The sequence below is a fragment of the Varanus komodoensis genome, unplaced genomic scaffold (assembly GCF_004798865.1).
Source record: "Varanus komodoensis strain SLA01 unplaced genomic scaffold, ASM479886v1 scaffold23, whole genome shotgun sequence".
Taxonomy (NCBI): Eukaryota; Metazoa; Chordata; class Lepidosauria; order Squamata; family Varanidae; genus Varanus; species Varanus komodoensis.
In genome coordinates this window covers 7,647,642-7,668,477 of record NW_025335627.1, presented here as the reverse complement: position 1 = coordinate 7,668,477, position 20,836 = coordinate 7,647,642, and positions in this window count along the sequence as shown.

The following is a 20,836-nucleotide window of genomic DNA, read 5'->3' as shown; positions in this document are numbered from 1 at the left end:
ATCTAGCACCAGGTCTATCCCCATAATTATCAGTTAATGTTAGGCTTAGTGTTATCTCATGGATTAGCAAGTTATGAATAAAAACAGGATTTCAAGCTTTAAAACAGCAACACTGGAGGAGTAGGGAGAAGTCATCTGGCCACCCCTGCTTCTGCCCTTCCCAGAAAGTGCTTTGCCGTGGTTCTGCTTCCTCCTTGAGGCCTTACAAGTACTCTGAAACATTGAGTGTACTGAGGAAAAAAAGCAAAAATGCTACAGAACAAAAACCTGTGAATATTTCTAGGGAATCTCTATCTCTACAGAAAGCTGTGAATCTCTCTAGGGAACCACGTAGCCAATGATAATGTGTGGCCAAACACGTCACGTAGCTCTCTAGAGATATTCACAGCTTTCTGTTAGAGATATTCATATAGGGTTTGCAGCAGTCCCTGTATTCATAAGTATGTAACCCAGGGACTACCTGTATCACAAGCCCCCACCTCCTGCCCCCGTTCCCTTGTTCCTCCTTCCCACTGCCTCCTTCATGCCAAAAAGTGCCTCAGTCATGAAAACAATAGAAATCTTGAGTCAAGTCAAGTCACTTGCTTGTTGCTCCTAAGCTGAATCTGAGCCAAGTGGCTGACATGACTTGAGTCAGACTTGGGAGCAAGTCATGAGACTTGAATCCCCAGCACTGGTGTTCAGTAATGGAAATGCAAAGGAATGGGGAAAGGCTAAATGGACTGAAATAGGTTCAAAGTACTATGTTCTATTGTGAGGAAGCTAGTTAAATAAGGCTCTAAGAAAATTCAGGAATCCATCAGGAACAGTTTCTCCCTTCTTGCTAAATGTTGGGTTTTGTTGTCAAGTTATATTGATGGTTTTGTTACACAGGAATGCAAAGAACTATTTTTAATATGGCCACAGCAGCAAGGATCATATATGTTCAGAACTGAGATCATTAATCCTATCAAGTATGAGTGAACAGATAGGGAGGAAAGTGTTGATTTGTTTTTATAGTTACATTAATGAATTATACAACAACAAAAGAAAGGAAAAGACAGTGACAAGACAATTGTATCATAACTTGGATCATCTTTATTAATTATATCTGGTTTCCAAAATCACAATGTTCTGAACTCAGAATCTCACAACATTGCATTCTGAACCCAGTGATTACGTAATTTGTTTTTTAAAAAACATTTTTAAAATTATGTTTAATGGAATATAGCTTAAATTAGAAGTTTGTTGTTATTTTTTTTTTAAGAATGCTCAGTTTATTGGCTTCTTAGTGCACAATTCCATGGCCAGATGAAAATTCAGAAACTTATTTTGAGATCAGAGCTGGAATGCTAAGCTTGGACTGACTTCCTCCCACTGTCTCTGCCGGTGCAAAATTACAACTGTAGAACTTCAGAGATGGGCTTTTCAGGGTTGGCAGAGGAGCAGATGGTGTCCTGGTGGCACCTTTGCTGAAATCGGCCATCCAAAAGTTTTGCAGGACAAGAGGAACACAGAGTTGACCCTTGCTTCTGCCCTCCTCCCTGCCTGAACTCCACCAAGTTCAACAAGTTACAGACAGGCTCATTGGACTGTGCTGTTAATTTCTGAAAGAATTAGCTCAGATTATATCCTGTGTGATGCTAACATTGCTACAATAATGACTCTTGTGTTTTTGCAATATTTTTAATAAGTCCCTCCTTTCTCAAAATAATGATTTTACATATTACTACACACCATTGGTTTCCCTCCAAGCAGTAATTGATGTGGCTCCATTAAACACTGCAGTGGCATTTTAAGCTTCAAGGAAGATGCAGCGTGGGCCAAAAGATTCACATTCTCTCTTCCTAAATTATAATAGAAAATTGATGCAGTGTTATGTTGATGTTAAAGATTCTGCTGCAATGGTTTTTAGGGATTTACAGTGCAACACCACCTTTGGCCACACGCACCAATGTTCCATGTGCAGCCCAGTTATTATCCCAGAAAGTTTTTAGAATCCCTTGCTTGTTGCTTGTTATAAATACCTATTAATATTCAATCGAATCACAATATAGCATTCACAAATGCAGTGCAATCCTTCCATAATAAATAAGTGAAATTTAAAAAGGAGTAACAAATATTTCTCTCATTTAATAATGCCTGTCCATCTTGGGTTGAAATCCTATGCAAATGACTTTGAGGGGATTCATTGCATGCAACCTAACACATATGACTAAACATGCACAGGATGTAATTTGGTGGTCATCATTACTACAAAATTGCCCCCAAATTTTGGCAATGCCATGGTAGCAAAAAAGCCACATTTTCATGTTAAAACAAGGAATGTGGACCTGGGTTTAACAGAAATTCATATGCTTTCTGAGTTTCCATGAGCACAATTACACATCACAACAAGGGGTGTTCTCCCCACACACCTCATTTTAAAGTGAAAATTGGCTTTTTGTTGATGCTGCTGCTGCTGCCGCCGCTACCCCCACCAAATTACCATCAAACTCCAGTGGCAATTTAGCAGCAAACTATGATGTGGAGCAAATGCTTGGAAATTGGCCCTCAGATCCACAGAAATTATCTTACTCTATTTGGGGGGATCACAACCATAGTTTTAATGCTTAGGAAAAAAAGAAACAGGCTGAGGAAAAAAGAAGATTGAGCTGAACAGATGGCGGCACCCATAACCACCAATATTCTCAGTGTTGACAAACAAAATATTTTGCTTGTATCCTTGTGCGATGTAACATCACACTTCATTTCTCCCTTGATCACTGTATTCAAATACTTCATCTTACATTCTGCATTTCAGGTTAGTTCGTATCAATTCTCAGCACGTGGCTGAGCTCCCTCAGGATGTGTGGTGTTTGATATGCATCTTTTCCTTAAGAAGTGATACTGCTTGGACTGGTGTGTCTAACCCTTGGCATAGATGAAATGCCTTTACTCATGGCAAGATGGAAGACTAAGAAAAGAGGAGAAGTTTGCGGCTTTCAAAGAAATGCCACTGAGCCACTCTGGTGGAGTCAGGTCAACAGACGAAGGAACGCCTAAGGCAAACACAGAGCATTCTAAAGAACAAATGAGGACTTATCATAAAATGTTTCTATTCATCCTCAGCCCCCCAAAACTGCAATCTAGTTCAGAGCCTAAAAGAGCTTTATAGAGTACCTTGGGACTGTAATGGGGAAGGAGATAGTCTTAGGAAGGATAAAGAAAAGGGGCAACCTTTTTTTCTTTCCTCCCCTCCCGAAACCTTCCCCGTTTGAGCTATGAAGGTTTGAAACTGGACGACAGCCCTGAACTAAATAAATAGTTCATTACTCTATAGCTGGGGAGGAAGGGAAAGTTCTGCAGAGTAGGAAAAGGAAAATTTGTACTTTTTCTTTTACACACACACACACACCCCTTGCCTCACTGAGCTTTTCTACATGAAGCTGTTAGTTTGAGGTATCTCTTTTCAGTTTTGTTGCGGAATCTGGATCTGAGTGCTACACAAACAGCCTTTCCTTTATTGTATTTATATTATATCACCTTTAGGTGGTCCTATCCAATAATGGAAGATCGTATTTACCGGTAGGAAAATAAGTCTTTCAGAAATAAAACTCCATATACCTTGCTACTTAAAAACCCTGGAAAAGTGCTATTTAAAAACAGAATCCAAACTCGAGGCCATGGTATCATCTAAAGAATCAGCAAACAATGGTGTGTAAGGAATTATGAGTGCATAAGAAACAGCTCCCAGTGAGGAAACATTCGTATATGCTTCTCCCTGCTAAGTACTGAGAAATGAGATTTTTCCGGTGCTAACCAGGGAAAAGCACTCATAATTTCGGATCAGTATTTTCCGCCATGGCAAGAGGGGAAGGGAGGCAGGGGACAGGGTTGCTGGGGCAGACAGGAAACCCAATCCCATCTGTGGGGTAAAATGTTCCGTACCCCTTCACTGTTTATTCAAGCCCTCTTCATGGATGGGAAAATGTCAGTTTTACTCTCTCCCACTTTCTCTTTAAAAGGAACCCTCAAATGCTATGTAGAGATATGTGCATTTTGGCACATACTTCTGGGAAAATGAACCAGATAAAATTTGCACCCATCCCTAGTGTTGCATGTAAAAAAGCATTCTTTTTTACATCTTGCGCACCACCTTTGGATAATCCAAACAATGGGATACAAAGAGAATACGTGTAGGATGTTGGGTCACATCTGTCTGCCCCTATCTTCTTCCATCTAATGCAGCCAAGGACAGGCACTAGCTCTGTTCCTAGTATGTAGAACATGCAGGAGTTAATTCTACTGCCCTCAGAGGTTTGCCACACTCAGCTGAAGCACAGTAAGGTTCCTAGATCTCAGAGCACAACAGTATTCGGCCCAGGGAGTACAATGGGAAGCACGCATAACACTTGGGGTTGGAATGATTAGAACTGAACTCATGAAGCACCTGTTGGGTGGGCAAAGGGGTTGATAAAATCCACCACTGAATAGGCTGAATATCAGTTTCCTGGTTAGGTGCACTTCCTGGGGGGAGCTGTGCCAGACCGGATCTGCCCTGCCTAGCCCCATGTCCTAGAGGCAAGCTTGTGTAGCTATCTCAGCCCAACTTTGATCTTCTAGAACCTAATCTGGAGGCTACTTGTCCCCCTCTGGAGCACGGTATCCATTTCTGGGCACCACAGTTTTAGAAAGATGTGGACAAACTGGAAACGGTTCAGAGGAAGTCTGATCATCAACCCAGAGCATTAACACAGGTGGCTGTTTCTTCTTCTGAATTTGTAGTGCTAGCCTTTTATCTGTCACAAGGGTATGGAGGATCATTCCATGTTGATTTTGCATTAAGTTCAAAGAATCAGGCAGAGGCTTTGCCAAACGCTGAAACTAGCACACCTATCCTTGATTTTAATACTAGAAAATGTCCCATGATCTCACCTTTTCATTTTCTGCTGTTCATGTTCCAAAACACCTAAGACAACAGAGCGTTAAGAAATTCAATTTTGTTCCATTTATTTCTTGCTGTTTCCAACATATGCTCACTTGGTGAGGCAATTAAAAGCTCCACAGACATATCAGGTATATTTGTCTTACCATGAAGTGCTTACTAAACTATTCCCAGGGCCAGCCAAAGTCAACAGAAAAATCTTTCCTTCATAGAATTACTTTTGTCACACAAAGCACAACCCATGGGCACAATCCAGCCTAGAGATGAAGTGCTTTGAAGTCTGAGGCTAGGTCTACACATGGTAAAAAGCTCAAGAGGGGAGTATCCTGTAACCCTTCATACTACAAGACACACCATGTTAGAATGCTCACTTATTTAACACCCCCACTCCACAATTTTTTTTGTTTGTTTCAACAATAGAAGAAAAGTGGGGTTACATAGATCTGAGTATTGCCATTGCAATGCTTGTGTAAGAAGTATATATATGAGAGCAGTATATAAGAGGACTTAAATGGCTTGAAGTGTATATATGAGGGCTTAAATGGGGTGACATTCTCTACCTTGTTTTTCCACAAATAAACTGGGGAGATAATTCTACAGAGTTTCTCCAGGAGGAGAAACTGGTCAACAGTTTTGTACAGGTATGGCTTACCTGTGCAAGCAGGCCATGTGGTTTCTGTCCTGCTTAACACTGGTGTCTTCTCCTGAGCTTTAGCATTTGTTTAGCCAAGGAGGGTAGAGGCTGCCGGAAAGATGATTGTATAATGATAGACAAGACAGTTATCTGCACCCTTCAACTACTTCTTAAGTCAACACAAGAATCAAGAACCTGCCCCTTAATAATTTCTCTCAAGTTTTCTTCTCCTTTGAATTTTGTTTCAAGCACAATTTCTTTTCTGGCAAATAGAAAAATCGGGTGGCGGCGGGGATGGAATAGATTTTCAGAACATTTGTGTGTTTGAAAGAGAGAGAAAATGAAGGTATCTTTGAGCTATCACAAAGGCAGCCAAAGTATCTAAATATGTACCATCTTGCACTTGGCACCACGAATCAAATACCGCACATATTGCAAGGCCTTTAATCCGTTGCATAACAGAAGGGGAGTGATTAGCCTTCCAGTGTTGTAATATTTGCTTTTGAGATATTGTATTTGCACTGACCAGGAAGCCGGTAGATAATTTAAGAGAGCATATCCATCAATAATATTAAGCAGAGTTCCCTTTCAAAATTTCTCCTTATGACCTCTTCCCCTAAAGGGGAAATCAGCGGGCATTGCCAAAATGTATGCTTCAAAGAAGCATCATTAGAAGCATTGCACTTCCAACAATTAGCCAACTTAGAGAAACCCTAACTAAAGTGATACTGTGGGGTCTGATAGGCATGAAATCGCTTTTTTAAAATCAGTAAGTCGCAGCTCGCAGGCCAATTTTTCCTAATGTGGAGAATGTTCGAAAATGCAGTTCCCGCAGTCCATCCAACCTCTTCAGAATTCTGTTGCCTCATTTTGTGGCAGATGCAAACTAAGGATCATTGATGCCATCGACTGAAATTGATGAGATTTTGCAGGTCTTCAGCATGGCTAAGTTGAACTCCATAAGGCTAGGGAACACATATTTAGGATATTTTTGTGCAGGTTTAAATGGTGGCATCAGGAGCTATTCTTCAGTAAACAAAAAGATGAACATGAAGTAAATGAGCTATTCACATAAAGGTCTACTTCTAGTAAAGGGGAGTATTTGTAATTTTTTAGAAACCTTATTGTCATCCCTCTGCAAGTGAACAAAAGCCCTTAACACTATATTTAATAGAACTAGGTGGTATGAGTCACAGAAAACTTCAGTTTCTTATACTAAATAAATTAGCACTCCCATGCTAATCTGGGTAATTTCAATGTAACATTGTTCATTGTTATGTTTTAATAAGCCTGTGTGACAGACACAGCGGTGTTGCTTCGCTGATGGTACTCCTCCAGCCAGCAGAAACAGAGGAAACAATCCCCTTTCACAGTGCTCCACGTGCCTGCAAAATCTGCCCCAGAGGGCTCTGAAATCATCTGGAAATGACTTCTGGATGGAGCAGGGGGCTGCCGTGGGGACAAGAGAGTGAGAAAGCTGCTTTGCACCAGCAGACATCCCTTAGGATAGCACGAGGCTTCACATCTCCCTGCCTTAGGGTTGTGATGACGCTCCACGGAGTCCATCCGTCTGGTGTTCAAAGGTGCCTTGGATGATGCACCTCTCCTGCACGTTCAAGCAAGTGAGTCAAGCCAAGAGAAAGTCAGCTTGCAGAATGAAGGCTGAGCAACTTCCTCCGTGCCGCATGTAGCATGACCAAAGGCTACTGCATGGGCTGCAGAAGAGGGACGCCACTTGTGGAATGTTTGTATGGGAATCGGTGTCCGGAAAGGCCATGTGAATGCTCACTGTGCTCACCAAGAACGTGGACTCACAACTATAACAAAATGGACTGGAGTCCAGGGAGCTGGGCCCGAGGAATCTGACAAAAGCAGAATCGCACCCATGCCCTGCCCTGATCCTAGGTTGGTGGTGGCTTGATATACAGTCGACTGTGGTTTGACTTCTGACAGTTCACATTTGGTAAGATGGCAAGTGTTCTACTTGGTAAAGGACAGCTCTGTATTTTTTTTTTTTTTTTTTGGATTTATAGCCTGCCTTTTTCCTGCAAAGGGCTCAAGGCAGCTTACATCATTCTCCTCCATCTTATCCCCACAACAACAACCCTGTGAGGTAGGTTGGGCTGCATCTTCTGTCCAGTCCAAGTCAGGGTTTAAAGACAAGGAATCCTGAGAAAGCGGAATAGAAACATGGATCTTGCCGATCAGCAGTCGATTGTTTTGCTATCTCAGAAGGGTGGAGAATTTATGTCAGAACTTTGTGGAAAATGCAGTTCCCGCAGCTGGAAGAAGAAAGATGACTGCCACCAAAGAGTTATTCCAATGCATTTTCCCTGTGAAGATCTGATGAAAGTATTCTGCGCATCTAAATTGTGGTAGATGCCTCCACGTGATCCATTCTTGTCAATGTACAGCATCCTTTGAGCTGTCGAGACACTAACTTGGGCACTTTGAGCTTTTATAGGTTCTTCTTCATGGATTTTTATTGGTGGAACCAATCTACAGACTGCCTCTGAACCAAATGAAAAATTAATTATTCTGCTTTTTCTAAGGGAGCTTTATAACACAACACAAAATGACAAATGTACTTGAAACAAAACAGGGTTTCTGATACTGTTAGCTTATGCTGTACAATTTATCAAAGGGAACCGCCCTCCAACATTCCTGAATCTGGGATAAGATCTCAAAGAGCACACCTGAACACATAACATGGTTGTTCGGAGGGAACACTTTGAAATGAGCACATCTTGGACATCTTTGTACAGTTCTTGAGATTTAGCCATCTTACACTTCTCACCCTGTAAACTCTATGTGTAGAGTTTCAGACATGTCTTTGTGTTCCAACGGAGCAAAGCTCAGGGAACCAAGGTTCAATTTGGATGCCAGGAAGTACTTCCTGACAGTTAGGATCCCTAAGGTATGGAATGGGCTTCCATGGGAGGTGGTTGAAGCCCCAGCAATGAGGGTGTTCCAGGACAGACTGGCCATGCTCATGGTGGGCATATCATGAGTGGAGGCAGCTGGAGGCGGGGGTCAGACTGGATGGCCCAGGAGGCACCTTCGCACTTGCTCTGTTTCTATCTTTGATCATGCTTAGTTTGCCTTTGTTCTGCTTCATTGCCAGACTTCCTGCTATATGTGCAGACTAGGCCATGGCCCACACCATCCAGATAGACTGCTCCAAACATCATGATTGGCTTGGATATGTATGATGATGACGATGAGATCACATTCCTATCTTTCTTGCATGGCAGCTTACACAATCCCGCCCCACCTCCTTTTATTCTCCCAGCAAAAACCCAGTGGGACTGTGGGCTAGGTGGAGTGCCCAAAGTCACCCAACGAGCTTCATGGCCAAGTGGAGACCAGAACCTGAACCTCTTGGGTCCCCAGTTCAACATTCTAACCACCACAGCACACCAGCTTTGGCCTGGCAACAGGAGCACGGCATGAGCCGGATGCAGCAAGGACGACGTCTGTGTTCCTATTTGTGCATGAGCTCCTGATCCTACAGGAGACGGACTCTTGCAAATTCACTTCCGCACCATGCATATCCTATGCAAATGCTGCCTCCCCCAACCCCCAGCAGGCTGTAAGAGCATCCACTGCTCCTCCAAGGGAATAAAATCAGTGCATAAAAACAAGCAAGCAGTGTTTGAAGGACTGGAAAGGAATCTTCTTGTTGCTCACAGCATGCTCCGTATATTGCTTTAAAAGAACTCTGTGGTGCAGATATGGGATATATTAGGAGACCTATTTAATTCAGGCAGGTTGCCAAGAAGCAGCAATGATGCTGCTTACAGTTTATTAATACTGAATAAAGGGAAATTATATTCAATTTCTGCATCTGGAGGACATGGTTTACAAAAAGGTTAGACAATTAAAAGGCTGACCAGGTTCCACAGGAGAGAAAAGTTGAGAGACTCTGACCCAGAGGACCACAGTAACAGTATTAAGGGAGGATGTAATTGAAAGGCATCTGATGCAAAATGTTTATCCTCTCGCAAATTGCTGCATCACAGCCCGTCTCATGTAAATTAATTTGAGCAATGGCATTTTCTGAGCCAGGCATTCATGGCCTGCGTAACTGGAAAGCATGCTTGGAAGAATGACAATTTCTTAAAAGCAAACATTGACACACCAGACCCCAAATTACATCTAGACAGCTTGGCAGATCCAGAGTTCAAGAAAATGGGGGATTCATTTAAGCAACCCAGTTCTCAGGGGGAACATTACAGCTATGTCTGAAAATAGCTACCTACTGTCTAGACTGCTGATGAATTTGCTCTGCGACCACAGCATCCAGTGTGTGCAAGGTAGGCACATATGGCAAATAAAATACCTTTCTGAGACCACCCAGACAATTAATGTCAAAAGGCCGCTCTGGCTTAGGTAGCACTCCTGCACCCCGTTCGCACACATTTGTTCTGCGGAATCGATTGGGCTAATGCACTGGGTTGCCATCCAAGGGACTCTCTGTCCAGGCATGCTTCACACAGTCTAAAGTAATTCCATAGGCACTCGTAAGGATCGTCCCACTTCTACTCTAACCGCATGGTGACCACGCTTGCAGCCAGGACCTCGGGTCAGCTGTCGCTCCTCGGGGCGGATACATGCTATCTATCTGTGAAGACAGGAGATCATTCCCACGCATTATGCTACGTATTCTATGCATAATCTGCAGGACAACCTCAATGGGCCCAGAATGTTAAAGATATATATGAGATGCTGAGCCATAACTAGAGCCGAAGTACAAATATGCCTTTCCTAACCTGCTGCATCAGTGCTAATTGGTATCAGTTTGGCTTGAAATTTTGCACAACTATAAAGCTCATCAGATAGATTATGGATTTTACTAGCTCTATAGGTATCAGTTTGATAATCAATAGCATTGTGAGGCTTCTCATGGCAGAAACTACATTCTCGATTCATTAAACCATAGGCAAGGCATGGTAGCACTAAAATAATGGATACAATGAAAAAACTGCATTAAAATTTCATTGATTATTAAAATATCAGGTAAATAAAGAGGTCTTTTAGCATGGCACTGAAAAGAATAAAGAGTGGGCACCAGGCAAACCTCTTCCGGGAGCTGATTCCAGAGTTGGGATGCATTTTATCTGCATAAACTTGGCCTATCAGAAGTGGCACACTGCCATTCTATGTGTAAGAAAATAAGAACATTGAAATTGCTTTGCAGGATCCACCCCATATAGCAATCACAATGGGAATCTGGCTTGAACATGACCATCCCTTGTCACTTCTGTCCAGGCAGTCTGAACTGAGACATGCAGGTTCCCCTTTGGCTGTCACAACTCTGCTTTTGATCTAACTCGCAGGGCGGAATCCAGTGACTGGAAGGAAAGTCATCATTAGCGCTGGACAAATGCTGAAGAACTCATGCAGTGCTATAATCCTCAGGAGCTAAAGCACAGCTGGTAACTGATGGCCCTCCAGATACCAATGAACTACTAGTCCCAGCATCCCTTCCCCCCACCCCAAGGGCAGGTTGGCTGGGGCTGAAGGGACTTGCAGCTTCACAGTATTTTGCTCCTCTCTCCCTACACAACACTCTGCTCATTAGCATTGTGGCAAATTTTGGGGTGCAGGGACTCATCAGTACGGTCCCCAAGACCATGCCTGTGTGGAGAGGGCAAAAATACAGCCACATGGATGCATATCAGTGAACTGGTTCTAGCATTCCCAACCAAGCCAGGAGGAGGACTTTTGTAAAACTAAGGGGTCTTCTTAACTACACATTCAAGATGAGGCCAACCCAAAGCAACACATTGCTTGGATGATACCCAGGTTAGTTCAGTCATCCCTTTCTCTGATGCTACTGTGCAAATCACAACTAAGTCCAAGGCATCAGCAGATGGCACCACAGCGTCCCGCCAGTGAAAAAGTCTCGGCACTGTGTTTCACTGTCCCCTGGCAGCACTTTCATAAGGCATGGAATTGCCACTTGGTAGCAGAAGACACACTTCCTGAGCCAAAGATCACCTTCAATCCAACCCAATGTCTTGTGTGTGTTTTTAATCAGAGCAGAGGTACATTCTACCATAAAACAGTCACCCATCTTCAGTGGACAGAAAGACAACACAAGGACATGCTCAAGTTGAAACATCAGGTGTATGTGGTCCGTCACACTTCTAATCACTTTTGGGGAAATCATTCACCAATTCCTACAGTGGTGGCATGCTAAAATGCTCAACGCTCCCCTATCAGCTGTGACATCAGGTTGTTCATAAGAACATACAAGCAGCCTTCATGGATCAGGCCAGAAGTTCATCAGGCCCAACATCCTGCTCCATCAGATGTCTCTGGGAAGCTCCAGAAGTAGGACCCCTTTGCTTTATTCCTCCTACCCTGTATTTTTAATTTAATGTTTATATTTTTGATGTATATTATAATTATTTTAACTTAGTGTTGTAAGCCGCCCCAAGGCTTCGGCGAATGGGGCGGCATAAAAATGTTTTAATAAATAAACAAACAAATAAATAAATAAATAAATTGCTATTCAGTGATTCATCTGCTTCTGAACTTTCCATATGGCCACCATGGCTCTTAGGCATTATAGACACCTTCCATGAATTTGTCCAGTCCTCTTCTGGAGTCATGATGTGGCAGCAGCTCCATACATCAAATAATGTACTGTATGAAGTACTCCTTTTGTCCACCCTAAATCTCTTGCTAGTCCATGTTAGTGGCTGATCCCAAGTTCTCATATACCAAGAGAGGAAAGATCCTCTTTCCTTCTACACCAAGCATCATTGTATATACCACTGCCATGCCCCTTAGTGGATTTTCCCCTAAACACCAGCTTATGTTCTACTGATTCAGTGTTAATACAACCATTATTAACATGAATAGACAGAAAATGCAGAGAGTTCTATCCTGTTGGACCTTCATCATTTTTGACAGACAGACAGCAGAATCCCAAACTTGTTTTCAGCTGTAACCATCATGCCTATATTCACTCAGAGCACAGCCCTATCAGTTGTGTCCCCACTCTTCAGAAGACCATACTCAAAGGCTTCTGAGTTGCCTTTGACTTTTTGGGCTGAAGTTGGTGGGGCAAGGAAAATGGTAGAGGCAATCTACCCCACCCCCTCCCCCAATCTGCACCAGATGGTCTGAGCAGCCTTGCTACAGAGGGTGCTTTGGAGGGGAGGGGGAGGAGGATGGAGGATATTCAGGACATCCCATGTCCTGGCTTCTGCAGTCTCCTTCTCTCTTCACCTACCAGAGCACCCCTTTCTCTCCTTCTCCAAGGTTGTTTTTCTTAACCTGTGGAATGGTCCTTTCCATTCCTGATGTGAAGGGCTGTGGAAGACAGCTATATATCCAGATCACCTTCTGACCTTGGAAAGGTTTTTCTGAGCAGTCCTATGACCCCTGAGATACTTTCCCAAGGACCATGGGACTGCTCTCTTAGATGCATTTATTTTACACAATCAAGTCTCATACCTTGCAATTAGCCTCTGATTTTCTGCTCAGCTCATTGAGACTTACTCCCCCGTAAAGGTGTTCAGGACTGAAGCTGAAATAACATTAGCAGTTCCTTTACTTCTGAAGGGTAAACCTTTGGCTGGACAATGCCCAATGTTTCTCCCACTTACTATAGTGAACAGGGCTGCAAAACAGACGGTTTCTCTGAAGAGACATGCATAATCGCTAGAAACATACAGAGTTATGAGGACACTAGCCAAGTGCCTGCAGCTTTTATGAAGTACTGGAAGTAGACATTAAAACAACAACAACAGCAACAACAACAACTGTGAAGTATCATTCCAATTTTTGGTGTTCACTTATGTTTTCCAAGTGATTATACTACAGCGGAAGAACAAATTAAATGAAAAATGTCAAAAAAGAAGGTGGCATCCAAGTGAGCATACAGGGCAAAATCCCACTATTGTCATTGGCAAAACCTTCTCAGTGAAAGACCCAAGGGACAGGTGAATGGGTGATGTTCTGAGATGGTGAGGATTCTCCAAACATCGGCTTACCATTCATGCTGTGCCTGATTCCTATTTGCATTTGTGATCACTGATTGTTCTGTGCAATGGAATATATAGGAAGCAGCAATCAAATGCATAGTCTGAGCAAATTTCCCCAAATTTGTGTGTCTTTCCTCCATAGACTAAAGTGGGACTCAAGTTTGGTTTGCAGGAGAAATTTGCACAAATTGAGAAATTTGCACAAATTTGAAATGGGAAGAAATCAAGTGTGAGAAGAACTCAAGCACAGACGCCCAGCAATTTGTGAATCTTTTGGTGGCCTTGTAGTACTGAGTACATTTGGGGCTTTGAAACCGAAATTCCTTCACCTTCCTACCTGGGTTCTAGTTCCTTGAAATCAACATAAGACACCCCAAAATTCTGCTTCAAACAACTTCCAGATCAGGTGTGAGAGCTCCTCCAGGAATGAAATATCCAAGGCATTTCAAGGGACACTCTAAAGAGTTTCATCATACCAGGAAATTTTGTTGTGTTTTTGTGGGGGATGTATAGTCAGGCAAGGATTAGGGTTAGGGTTGTTTTCATCAGGCTAAAGAAGCCCCCTGGTGTCTCATCAGGGAAGGCTGCCTTTGTTGTCTGTTAAATGTATCTATTAATTACATATATCACCCAATAGTGAAAGCTATCTGAACTGTTCACAGTAAATTAAACCATAAAATAAAGCAAAATAAAACAAAATAGAAGCACTTAGAAAAGTTTAAGACTACAATATTTAACCAGAATCTTTTAAAAAAACTGAAACACTATAAAGATCTAAAAATATTTAAAATACAACAGTAGATTAAACACAATAAAAATGGAAGGACATAAAATGCCTGGGAGAATAAAAAAGCCAGAAAGGCCACAATGTAGGTACCTGGAAGGCTTCTATGGGAAGAGCTTTCCACAACTGGCACACCAGAGCTGAAATGTCTCCCCATTTTGGGCCACCCACCTTGCTTCATTTGACAGCAGCACCTGGAGGAGGGCATCGGAGGGTCTGAGTGGGTTGTTATATATGGAGGAACCGCTCCTTCCGGTAACTCGGCCCGGCCCAATTAGAGTGGGGAATACCAACATTTTCAGTCAGGCCTGAGAATGGAGCAGAAATGGACTCTCCTTTCCAGCACCTTCTATTGGGGATCAGGCAGGGCAGGCAAAGCTCCCAGGATGCTCTGTGGCTCCCGGCTCAGACAGCAAATGATGCTCTAAGGGAGTCTCTGGGGTTACCTCTGATTGTTGATCAGAGGAAAATAAGGATTGTTGCTTTAACGTGTGGTGGGTAATATGTTAGAGGGAGTCAGGGTAATTTCTTCTCTTATCTCTTGTCAATGATCAAGGCAAAGGAGAGATTCTTTTCTTCACTTGCCCTGAAATTTTGCTACTGGGAGGTCAAATTGGTCCCTGAGCACACACAAGTGTTCACCAACTTTTTCCTAAGACACTGTCTGAAACAAAGTGGAAGGCACTTCTTCAGCTCAAACATCTGAAGCATTTTGAGGGACATCCAACACAGCTCCAGCAGCAGGGCAGAGAACGACCACTCAACCCACCCTCCTCCAAAAGAAGGAGGGAAGGAGGAGAACTTAGGCTGGGTTTCGGATGTCAGAGGCCCCAACATGAGAGCACTCAGAATCAGGAGGGTGGAGTGACCTATAAGTCATCTCAGCACTTTTAGAATAAGGGTGTTTGGGGTATAGAGCTAATGAAGTTGATCACATTGGCAGGTCAATGAATCTCCCGGTTGCACTTTCCCCAATATTTTCATTTGTGAGATCTCAAGTTCTTTTCATCTCAAATGTGCAAAGTTTGGTAAATTCTCATAAAACAGTACCACCAACCCAGAAATGATATTATGACCCTCTTGTATGGCTCAGATCCCAGCAGTGCAGTTGTGCTGGTCTGCCATGCGGCAGTTAAGAGGTGACCCTGTTGCGGGAAAAGAAAAAGCAACCCTAATTCAAGTCTAATATGGCTGAATATACAAAGATGCAAAGGACCTGAGCACACCTATCCCCATTCTGGATGGCTGAGTCTGACAGTTTTGTTCTTTCACACATTCAGAATTTGTTTTAACATCCCAGGTTCTTTCTATCCTGAATAGGCAGCAATTTCTGGATTTTGCTAAAATCTTACTTAAAAAATACCCCACCCAACTTCATGTTACTACCCTGTGCCTGATGCCTAGTTAGAGATCAGTCTCTAAACTACTGCCGTGAGAGCAGGAGCACTATATGGCTATTAGGAGTTTTTTCTCCTGTTACTATATGCGCACGCACGCGCACGCGCGCACACACACGAGAGAGAGAGAGAGAGAGAGAGAGAGAGAGAGAGAGAGAGAGAGAGAGTTTCTGCTTCTTCCGCCTTGCTATTGTTGCTCTTGCCTGGATGCTTACAAGATCATTGTTGTTTTTCAATGGACTTTTTACACACACAAACACACACTCTCTCTCACATACTGTTCATTCTTGGCTCTAAATGTTTGTGCTTGTTTGTTTGCTCTGGCTAAAACAAACCCAACATTATGTCTGGCAAGCTTCAGTTGATTGTTCAGCATTTAGTCATCAACTAAAGCTTTAAATGCAAATTTAAATTTGGTCCTTGATTAAAGAGTAGGAGAAGCAACTCAGAAAGACTTCAACATTTTTGATTAATTAAGAGCCTATAGTCGTGCAGGCAAAATATATATGCAGCCTCTTCTCTCTCTCCCTCCCTCCCCCCTTTCCTGTGTGTGTGTGTACCATATCTGATGAGAGAGAAACATAGTGTTAGTTTTTCCTCCTAGTTTATATCTGATGCTAGCACAGAGCTTGTCTTTCAGGGCAAAACAACTATGGCTTTTCATCAATCAATAAAACCCACAGACAACTGAAACCTGCAGCGCTCATTTGAAATCGATATCAGAAAGCTTCTTTTATTTCTGTGAGGAAATGCTCTCCAGCTTAGTATTTAAAACAAAAAGAACTTTCATTTGTTGTGCCTAGACATGTAATTAGCTTTTCGGAAGTCATTTTGGCTTCGGTGTGATTCCCTTAATAGAATATATTCTGTATCTCCAAATTTGATGAGGGTGGGAAAAAAATTCTCCAAGTTGGCTTTCCCTAATAGTTTGTGGGCCAGAGCTAGGGAAGAGATTGTGTTTGTATCTTTTGGCATGGAACCAACTCAAACTCTCTGTCTAATAGTAAAGAAGATTAGGCTGGTGTTTGCTCAGTCGGAATTGGTGGGTTGGATCCTGAGATCTCTTCTGCAACCAAAGGAGCTCCTTTTGCCTGTTATGTAAGAAAAAAATTCCACCAGAGGAACAATGGGAAATTATCTTTGCTAACTTTTGTTCTGCTCTGCTCCCAGGTTCCCACTCTGCCCTCTGGAATAGATTTTCAGGAGTGGAAGGAGCTGTAGGGGGGAAGGAAAGAGGAAGACATTGCTCCCCTCTCCCTTCCAACTGTGGGAGCATCACACGAGTGAAGTCCTGGGAGGTGCCTGCCGCCAGAGCATTTAGTATCCAAGCAATGCCATTATTCTTATTCCACAGTAAGAACAGACTAGGATTGTGTCATTTTGGGAAGCCAGTGTGAGTAGGGTCAAACAGAACTTGCAACTGCATGTGTGCACAATCTTCTCATTACCCTTGTTTCTCCCTTTCTTTCCTGATTGCCTCTATTGCTTCCACCTGATCCACATTTATACTGTAAGCTCTTTGGGGCAGAGATTTGTATTCTTATGGTGCTCTGTTCAACAGCATGTAAAGCAGTAGATTGGCTGTCACAATAGCAGGAGGGTTGCTGATAATAGTGCAATTCCCCCAGTTAAGCAAGGCTCCTTAAATCTAAAACATTGGTTTAGCCAAATGCTCTTCTGTACATCTTACCTAGCAGTTTCTTCCTTTGATAAGCTGTTTTTGCATTAGAAAGGTATTCTGTGCTGGGATCCAAAATACTGTTGAAGTTATGCACAAAGATTTGCGTATTCCCACTGAACTTGATTTTTTTTCTTTTCTTTGCACAGCACCCCTACTGTAAACTCCTTGGTTCCAAATAGACCTGCCACATGATTTAGGGTAGAAGTAAAATAAAACTAAAGCCTCTTTGGCATGTAGAACTAATTGAGATCCTAACCTGAACTGATAACTGAAAGCGTACCATTTGAAGTCACTGCCTCTTGGCCTACCTTTGGTAAGCACACAGAATGCTGTATCAGACAGTCCCAAGGTGCACTTGCATGGCCTGGCTCACCTTGAGGACTAGAAAGCTAGAGCTTCCATGTAGCATTCCTGGTATCTCACACTAGGGATGTGAAGATGCAGCAAGAACCCACCTTCTTAGTGCTTTCCCATGCTCGGTCCTGGAGCAGGAAGCCTGCGAGCCCCTTCTTTGTGCTTATTTATTCATTTACTGCACAAACGAAGCAAAGCCTGCAAGTCACACGTACAGATGCAAAACTCCATTTGCATCGCAAGTGTGTGGGTAGCAGGCAGCGTGTGCAAAAGCCGGCCTCACTAGTTCTACCTGGTCAAGAATTGAGCTCACTTCCCACCAGAAATGCCTGTAGAAATGCTTGGCTCAAGTCAGACTTAGGGCAAAGAGAAATCAGGCAAGAATCTGGGGAGCTCAGCTGAGAAAATCTGATGGATTCCCACCCTCAAATCAAATCCCTCATACACTGACTATCCTGCACCTTTAATCCCTTTTTACCAGCACCACATCTATCAAGCCAACTTTTCTCGCCTTTGCTGCCTCTGCCAGGATTTCCCGGGTCCCTTTCATGCACTTCCCAGATTTGCAAAGCCCAAAATGGAGTCCATTATGCAGAGAAACTAACAATCCTTGCTTAAAATGTTCTGTACAATTCATCAATAAGTGTGTTCTGCAATGTCATCTTGTTATGATTGGGAGGGCTGGGAGGGCTGAGAAGGTTTCTTTCGAGGCTGGGTACCCTGTGACAGGCTGGCTGCTGGCGGTTGGCCAAAGGCTAGTAAAGTTGTTCCTGATTTTACTGTAGATGCTTTTATGCCCCCTCGTAGTTCACTGTTAGATCTGCCAGCTTATACATTATACAGGAGACTTCAAAAGGTCGCGTTCTGATGGGGCATTTGCAAATTTTTATTGGCTCTCATGGGCTTATACCTATAGGCCAATGAGCTGGCAAATATTGAGGAAAAGAAGGTCATTGGTCAGAGGGCCCCAACTGACACGGTATTAAAGAGCCGTTCCAAACTGTCAAGTGTCAGTGGAAGAAATATGGTTTGGTGGTTAGCAGGCGAAGGAGAAGAGAGAAAAGCGTAGCTGAAATCACGGAAGGCAAAAGATGCAAGAGCGGCTGAGTCCAGAGCTGGGAGTCCAGTTGCTCTCATGAAGCAGGAAGCCTCCCAGGCAGGCGGTGGTGGCACTCTTCTGGCTGTGTCCTGACCTGGGAGTAGCAGCTGACCAGACAGAAGACTTCAGGAGAAGCCGAAGTAAAATTGCTGAGAGGAAGAGGGAGGGAAAGTCTCCAGAAGTTAGCTGTCCTCTGAGGAGTGTGTTAAGCCACTGTGTTCAGCAAAGTGGCTGGTCCAAGTTCTGTCTTCTGTGCCATTCTAGGAGAATTAACTCACAAGGAGGGAAAGAGAGTATTGGCAGGTGATATTTTTTTAAGGAAAACTAATTTAGTTAATGATAGAACAGCTTCCTTGAAGTGACAGTATAAAACTAAATGACAGTTTTATACTCAAAGCTCAGGGAACCAAGGTCCAGTTTGGATGCCAGGAAGTACTTCCTGATGGTTAGGACCCTGAGGGTATGGAATTGGCTTCCACAGGAGGTGGTTGAAGCCCCATTGGTGAGGGTGTTCAAGGACAGGCTGGACATGCACCTAGAAGGCAAGTCATGAGCGGAGCCAGCTGGAGCCAGAGGTCAGGCTAGACGGCCCAGGATGCCCCTTCTGACTCACCCTGTTTCTATGATAACCTTGAACAGTCCATAAAAAGTGCAGTTCCCATTTTTGTCCTCCTTGGTGCTACATAGCTATGGGATGAAAGTGACAAATTTCCCACAGTTCTTTGGTGATGAGGAGACTCACATAGCCTAATTACCTCCTGGAGTTGGTGCCTACCATATCTTAAACAGATTCCACTTCCTGCCGGGGTCACGTCATGAGGCCCACGTGACTGGGTGGCACATTCCCAACCCCACGGCCTAGAGAGTGGGCCCATCCCTTGCTCCTTGTGGACTGTTCTGATGGATTCTGAGGAGGAGGTGGAGGAACAAGTGCAGGGAGAAGACTTGGACGTTTCAAGGTTTCCTTGTGAAGTTTCTCAGGCAGGCACTGAGAATTGGCCTGCTTTGGGACGGGTGGCTTTCAGGAGGGGAGGGGGAGCGTAGGCGAGACCCAGGCCTTGCCCCAGTGAGAAGCCATCAGGAAGAAATGAGCTGCTCGGCTGGAGGGACCTCACCATTCCCGCCATTCCTGCAAGAGCCACCCTGAGGGTGGAGTCAGAAGACTGACAGAGGAAAGGGGTTAGGGGAAGTTTCCCATTTGGATTCTACTCTTCACATGGGCAGAAGCTTCTCCCTCAACTTTGGCAGAAGGCTATTTAGAGTTCATAGGGTTGAGTTCCAATCTGTTGAGTTCCACTAAAAGAACTGCACTGCAAAGGATTATCTTAAGTTTGAACAAAGAATGAAGGAGGGAAGAGACCACCTCTCCATATATTGCTACTGATGTGCCCAAATAAAGCAGCCAAGAATGTTTTTCAGAGCACAGATGGAATGGATCTTGGAGAGGATCACTTATACATCTTGTGGACTAGAAGCCAATAGGCCATAGCAATAACCCCTTCAGCTTCCCTATCCTGGTGCTCTTGTTTTGTTAAACGTGCTATACATAGGATGCCACCTTGGCTGTTATGGCACAAGACTTGCTTGCACAGCAGGGGTTAAAGCCTGGTTTTGCCTGACTAATTCAATAAGTTAAATTAAGTTGCATTAAATAAGGATAAATGAATTCACCTTTTATTAGAGACTTTAAAATGGGATTCCAGAGCTAGAATTCACATTGCTTGAGCATTTCAAAAGTAATTCCGGTAAGGGCTGAAGCTCAATAGCAGAGCACTTTCTTGTAGAAAGCTCTGGGTTCAAACTTCGGTATCTCTACCAGGACTGGGGAAACCCCTCTGTCTGCAGCCTTGGAGAGCAAGAGCCTCTGTCCAGCCATGTGAACTGTAGTGGATTTGATGGAGCCATGTCCTAACTCTGATGAACTCCAAGGCTGCAGGCAACATCTGGCTCGGAGAACTGGCCACTCATTCCATGAGAGAAT